This window comes from Olea europaea, chromosome 12 (assembly GCF_002742605.1).
Source record: "Olea europaea var. sylvestris chromosome 12, O_europaea_v1, whole genome shotgun sequence".
Taxonomy (NCBI): Eukaryota; Viridiplantae; Streptophyta; class Magnoliopsida; order Lamiales; family Oleaceae; genus Olea; species Olea europaea.
The window spans coordinates 8418782-8426661 of NC_036248.1; the positions used below are offsets into that span (position 1 = coordinate 8418782).

Sequence of the window (7880 nt, forward strand, 5' to 3'; positions counted from 1 at the left end):
AACAACCAGATAATGGTTGCGAAACAAACAAGAAATAAAAAGCAAAGGCTCTGAGATAGAAATATTTCCCAATAAAAATTATTCAACAAGAACAAGAAACTTTAATGCACATGCATTTGGGCTCCGGTTTTCTGTGACCTCCATTACTAATTTGAAGTTGTAAAGTAGATTTTAATAAATTGCATCCAGAGGTTTTGATATATGTGTCCCAGCAATAATAGTAAGAGTAAAAAACAGATCAATCAAAGATCCCACATCTTTTCCCAGGGGAATATATAATTATTATTTATTTCATATTTTTCCATTTTTTTTTAGTAGAACACAAATGTATAGATAGAAAGAAAGAAAGGCAGTAGAAGGACTAAAGATACATTCTGTAATTTGAAATTAAATCTAGACAGAGATCACAAAGAAATACTAAATACAAGCTTCTTTTCCTTTTCTTTCTGGTACAATTTGTGAACAAACTTTGGTTACATATACATCTTCAACCCTTTTCATGAAGTGTGAACGTTGAGTTTGATCAACTAAATAGATTGTTATCAAATTACAATTTTCAAATCAAAGTCAAACAAATCTGATAGAAAAGTTATCAACCAGATATTAGTGGAGTGAGCAATCCATCTCCAATGACCATACAAGTGCCGAGAAGAACCGAAATTAGCAAAGCAGTGTGCAAGGATTTATGCTTTTCAAGCACCAACTTCACCCTTGAGCTATTGTTCTTTGGCTCGGGAGGGTGTTCAAATTTATAGGTAGAAAGAGCTTCATCCGCTACTTGTCGAATTGGAGGAAGGCTAACTTTAGCATGCCTGCATATCAAGGAGTAGAGAGCAAAAGTGTCCCCTGCAGCAATCTCGAATTGGGGACGACCATTGGATGATTAGCAATGAAGAGAATTATCCATTCATGTCTTACCTTCTCCATTATCAACCGCTCGAAGTACGATTAAGACGTATTTGAATAAAGGAACATGGGTTAAGAGTCCAAAAAACAAAAGAAAGAACCCCAAAATTCTCTTCATTTGTCTCGAGTGATGAATGTCCTCTGCAAATGTGCTCTTGTATACATAGAGAGGGGAAATGCTAAGGTCTCCATATACAATCCCAAGACTCTGATACGCTAAAAGTAGAGTGGTCTTCCAAGAATCCTTCTGAAAATCGATTAACGATCAACATTCGAAGAATGTAGCTCAAATAAGAATGTGCTAGGGAAACTTTAAAGTAAAATACACTTTACTGACAAACACTGCATATAAATGGCAAATTGGACCCATAATTGTTGTAAATAAATGGTAAGAATAATATAAATTGTATGTAATGAACTCTTGTTGTCAATATTACAAAGTAGAAAACCTTATTTATAGGGTTATAAATAACTCTAAAAGGAAAGATTGTGTAATAATTATACAATCAACTAATAAGGAAAATAATCTTACATAATGGAAAAATATAATAAAAAATTATTTTAAACAATATTTCCATATTCCATATCTTTAACTCACTCCCCTTAAATTGATATTTTGCAATCTTGAACTGCGCGGTGATAATACTTGTGACCACGAAGAAGAATTTCAAATTAGAGCAACCATCTATGAAAACTAGTGATGACAAGAGACCAAAAACAACAAAATAGTGCAGAAAAAACTAAGAACAACTTCAAAGCCACTCCAAGAACACTTCAGAGAGCTCACTCTTCAAGAATAATTTTCAAAAGAAATTCACGAAGTGTGCCGACACATACAGTGAGCTCTATACCTCAGCTCTAATGCCAATACACCGGACAAAAATCTAGAAATATATCGCTGACAAAGATGATAAGATGATAAGTTTTAAAATGATAACCCAGACAGCAACTATGTTATATTTCAGTTTTAAGATGATAAGTTTGTAATTTCAAAACTCAGACAATCCTAAAGAGAGTGAGAGATGATTTCGTTTCAATTAGTCCCTAAAATCAAGCAATTAGTTTCCATCTGAGAGAGAGAGAGAGAGAGAGAGAGAGAGAGAGGATTTCGTTGCAATTAATCCCTAAAATTAAGCAATTAGTTTCCATCCGTGAACAAACTCCCTAAATTTATGTATGAATTAATTAATTATATTATGGTCACATATCTATACAATTTGGTCACAGATTCACAATTTAATTAGTCACATATTATTTTTCAGTTACAAATCATAATTTTTAAATGCCACGAATTATTTTAGGATCACAATTAAAAAATTTATAGGTCACAATTTGTTCAATGATCACAGATCAAAAAGTAATCCGTCACAATTTGATGTACTGGTCACATACAAATATTATAGGTCACAATTTATTAGACGGTCACAAATTAATATAGTTTTAGGTCACATTTGTCACGATTTATCTTTTTCATAGGTTACATATTATTTATTGGTCACAAATTAACCAATTTAGTGGTCATGATTAATCAAATAATTTGTGACCATCACTGCAGTAAGCACAACACAACCAGCCACCTCTCATCGTTGCAACACAAACTACCACCTTATTAATGGAGACCAATCTCCAAAACAATGAAAAACAAACCACAAGATCTCGTCACCCGACCCAAGTCATCCTATACACAAACCACCATCCACAAACCACCATCGTCACCACCGACCACTGCAGACCGCCATCAACACTTGCGAAAACTACTACCGCCCGACCACCACCAGTCCATCACCACCACCAATAAACCCCAAACTCGATATCACCGCCACCATCACGATGAAAATATAAGCATCGCCGCTCAAATTAGCAGATATTGCCGGAGCCGGAAACGTTTTCTTAAGCTGTCGGAGAGAGTGAAGACAGGTGGAGAGAAATAATACGGGTGGGAGGATAGAGAAGAAATATTGGAGAGAGAATAAATAATATTTAATATTTAAACATATAAAATCTGATTTTTGAACCCTAAATTTTAACTCGAGGGACTTCCTAATAGAACCCCAAACAATCAGCTCTATAATATTATCTTTAATTGTTGCTGCCCTAGCCCATAATTCAACAACCGAACCCCTGATCTATTAACCTACTAACCACTAGCTTGCTCCAAAAATTCCGTCAGGCCCAACCACTACAAAACCCATGTATCCCATATACATAGCCCAATATCCATCGCATCCCACATATGACCAAATCCCATAAACATCAATAACCAGTCCAACCGTTACCAAGAATATTAATCATCTCCTTCCTCCACATACCCTAGTCACATAGTCTGACACCGCATCTGACAACTCCACTGCTAATCCAAGTCAACCAGCCCTCAACCTCTATCTTCGCGACCTGAATTTTCTCATTGCCGAGCTCGTTACCTGTACCTGTGCTCGTCGGAAACCACAATACTCTAGCCACGTCCAAGAACCCAGCTTCCTGCCATGTCAGATCGCCACCCAGCGTTCTATCATGTCAGACGCCACCTCCAGACTTAACGGCCTACATCACACCGTTGTCGCACTGTCGATCATCGCCCATCTGCTCCGCAGAATTGAGAAGTCAGAGAGAATCTAGCCCTCAAAATGAGGCTGGTCAAAACGGGAACCTCCATGGCAAAATACAATCAGATTTGTTCAGACCACATCACCAAGCCACCGCCCATATCCTGCCTAACCTAAAACAATAACCTAAAAATACGCAGACATCATATGTCGCCACAAAACCACCAACCACCTTGCCGCTCAACTCTCTCATTTCCTTTCGCAGCAACATCCGTTTACCATCACCACCTTGCAAGTGTTTCCAATCATGTCCACCCACAAACTTACTAGCTGTGGTAAACTACCCAAAATAGAAGGAAAAAAATTGCTAAAGACAAAAAAATTTGGCTGAGCGAGCAGCACGAGGTCACTCGCCGAAAACGAAATTCAAAGATTAATTTATTTAGAATCGAACTCAAAATAATATAAATTGTATATAATGAAATCTTGTTGTCAATATTACAAAATAGAAGACCTTATTTATAGGATTACAAATAACTCTAAAAGGAAATATTGAGTAATAATTACACAATCAACTAATAACGAAAATAATCCTACATAATTGAAAAAATATAATAAAAAATTATTCTAGACAATATTTCCATATTCCATATCTTTAACAATAAGTAACAAGAACTATGAATTAAAAACCTTTGAAGTGCCCCGGCAACTCCCATAGTCAAGGTCCATGGTTCTTGAACATTAATCTTTATTCGAAATTGCAGGTAATTGTAATAATTAACTGTAGATCATCAAAGAAGAAGATATACAAAATTAGCCCAAAAATAACAAATGAAGACATAATACTACGAGAAAACACCAAATGATAGCTTAATAGCTCTAATTTCCTACCAAAAATAGGTAAAAAGTAACAAATGTTGCCTACTTCTCACTAAACCCATGTGGCATGCTCACGCCTTCAGCATTTTCAATAAGATGACATCTATAATCTTAAGAACATTAAATGAATCCATCTCTTATCAAAATCATTAACAAAATGTAAGCGTCAGATTAATTGGAACTCATTCATTTGCTATACTTTCTTCCCTTCTTGTAATTGATAATAAGGAAAAGTGCACGATTCTTCAGTGGGCCTCTAATATAAGCAAGGAAAAACCCATCCAATACATATAAAGATAGCTTGAAACCCACAAAAATTCTTAAGTTTACACAAAAAGTTGTGACAATTCTTGATTTTTTCAAAGACGACAAAATACATTAGGCAAAAAACAAGAGAAGGAGCATGTAAGTGGGCAAGAAAACCAAGATCACATGGTCCAACGACAGGTGCATTATCAAATTAATCCCACCAACTTGAGCCCACAGGAATAAAGACGAATTTAAGGACCTCCAAACCCGTTCTCTTTATGCAGACCCCTATACATATATACATACAAATAAATATACACATGCACTTCGCTTGAAGATTGAGCCAAATTCCGACCAACTTGAAGAAATGGGAACACACACATGGACGCATATACACAAATACTGTTAAAAAAATGTACAAGATAAAAGAATAACACCACTTGCTTGAAAAGCTGATAATGGGTAGCTCAAGACATGAATACATGGCTCTGATTTCACGTAAAACTAATTCAACAATGGCCCAATGAGGATCTCTAAAGCATTCTAAACAAAACTAATTAGCAACACTTACCAGGTCTAAAAGCAAATACGAATACAAATTCTGTGAAGGCCTTGAAATTGTGAAAGATGAAAGGGTAGAGGAATGTACCAGTGTCATACTGTATCAACTTGTGTGTAGAGGCAGCACCATGTGATTGTAGTATGTGAAGAAATCATCACCGACTTTGACATAAATTTTCTAGATTCATGTAGAATTTACCATCTTTACTATCCCTTCTCAACCAAAGAAAAGTCTAGAGAATACTTTGAAAATATTGCCTATCATCATTCTAGATTTCTCTATGAAAATGACTTATAATCAATTAATGGAATTATCTAGAATCATCAACTTTTGTGTAGAAGAATTGTGACCACCAACTTATCTCAATAAATAGGGGATGGTGCATGGTGAAAAGAGTGAAGAGAGTGAGAGCAAATAGAATAAGTAGAGAAAGAGAGACATAGTGAGGTAGTGTAGTGTGTTAGTAAGGAGTGTCTCCATATAATCAAAGTGTGTCCAAAAGAGTGTAAAATTGTATTTTATCAATAAAAATTATTTTCTTTTGGAGTTTAAACACTACAGTATAGACCACCCATTGTGCATTCGCAGCTTCAACAGTTATCGACAATACGTACTTTTTTTTGTTTCAACTCAGCATAAAAGTTAAAACTGCTGAAGAATTTAAGGCATCTTTTTTCATATCACCATTGGTCCATTGGTAAGTTTCTCCGCTGTTTTTCTTTTTCCTAGTCAATGTGTTAAAAGTATGCTGGAAATTGAATTGGGTTTTGCCACTTTGACAGAAAATTTGAACAGACATAATTTGATGTGAAGACAGGTTGATAGACAAGCTAACTGTATTCAAAATAATTCAATAATATAATGTCACACGGCATTATATCAAACCTTTATGTTAAAAAGCATGATTCGATTGATTTTATGAATCTTAAATCTTTTGAGTCAAGTTATTTAGTCTAAAATTCATATGACTCCATTTATCTTAAAACTTTTTTAAGTATTTTTATTTTTGACAGGTGTATTAGATATATCATATAGGATAGGATTTTTAAAATGTTTTTAGTCCAAATCTAGGACCAGCATTTTGGGCAATATCAAGTTAGGTACATTTGGTTGTGTTGATTTATGTTGTTACGAAAGTCTATGTAAATTTACAAAAGCATGTTGATGCCAAATAAATTATCACGTACACGAGAATAATTTAAGCTACTTCAAAATTTAAAAGATCTCGTAGTATCTATTTAATTCGATTTACCTTACACCTCTAAATCTGTAATGTCCGACGTATTCCCAGTGGCACCCAAGTACATTCTTCCTTATTATTTGGTAGTGTAACCATCACATGGAGTGTTGGTAATGGTAAAATTGATAATATATTTAGGAATAAATAAATTATATCTGATATTTGTTTATATTATACAAAAAAAAAAAGATTATTCCAAAATGTAAGAATGTGTTCTCTGTATTCATAGCAATGTTTAATTGCCAAACAACAAATATAAAAAGATGACATCTACCATGTGAAGCTCCATTTATCTAGAGAATAAGTCTATCTTTTGGGATTTCTCATAGGAAAATACGGTATCTCCTATACGTGGCAGATCTCTAAATCGATTGCATACCACATTCTACAACTAGGGTTTACCAAAACTCATAAAACAATAGTATCTAAAATCGAGTTTCTTCTATTCTTGAAAATGGTTCTGAAACTATAAAAAATTCAAAAATCTCTTGAGAAAAGAAATTATGCATTTTTATACGGTGTTCCCATATTGCTTCTTCTTCTTCTTCTTCTTTTTTTTTTTAAATAATGTTATTAAATATCATGTCGTGTAGCGCTCAACTTGAGAGAATTTGTTGGACAATTAACAAGTTCTTGGAATGTGAATGTGCATGGGACATTGAATCAAGGAAAATACTTTTAGAAGAAGTGATTTCTGAATGGATTAAATTACATGATAATACATTTCCACACTATTAAGTATAATAATTGTACCGTCTTCTAAATTGACGAGAAATTAAAAATGCTTAATTGGTTGTCAATTAGATTTTTCGTGTAATCAATATGTAAGATGTCAATTTTGTCAAGTCATAAAGTGTTAGATAAGTTTAATTAATGAATACGTAACAAATCAATATAAATATATAATTTAGATTAATTTAACTATATATTTTATCTTTTGATTTAGTGGAATGATTCCTTCACCCAAAAAAAAAAAAGGGTTTAGAAATTTGTTATCATAACAATAAACATGCAATAAAATTGGCATCAGAGGTTTAAGAATTTTTTAGTTCATTTTCAAAGTTAACTATTTTTTTTATCATATTTCTTCTATTTTTAAATTAGAAAACAATTTTCACAAATATAAGATAAAATTACTTTGTACAAAAAGATAATAGAAACTTAACTTCTTTAGATTAAAACAATCTGTTTTATCTATTTTAAAATTAAGAAAAAGGTCAAATAAGAAAACAGAAAATAATACTATTTTTGGCATAAAAAAGGGTAAAAGAGAAAATTGATACTAATATGAAAGGTGTATGTAATTTTCGAATCAAGAGAATCTGGAGAAGTGAGGGATTAGGCATGGTGGATTAGGGTTGGCTCATATGCTATCTAGCCTTCTAACTATGAACTTCTTCTTGATCGATGATTGAATTTCAAGTGTGTTTTCATGTGATGACTTATGACGTTTGGTTTTGGTTTTCACTTAAATATGATTGAAAATGGTTAATCAGGATTC

At 33.4% G+C, this 7880-nt stretch overlaps 1 pseudogene; it reads right to left on the bottom strand.

Moving 5' to 3' along the window:
- Positions 1–500: 500 nt before the first annotated feature.
- On the bottom strand, positions 501–3720 carry LOC111406528 (annotated as a pseudogene).
- Positions 3721–7880: the final 4160 nt, after the last annotated feature.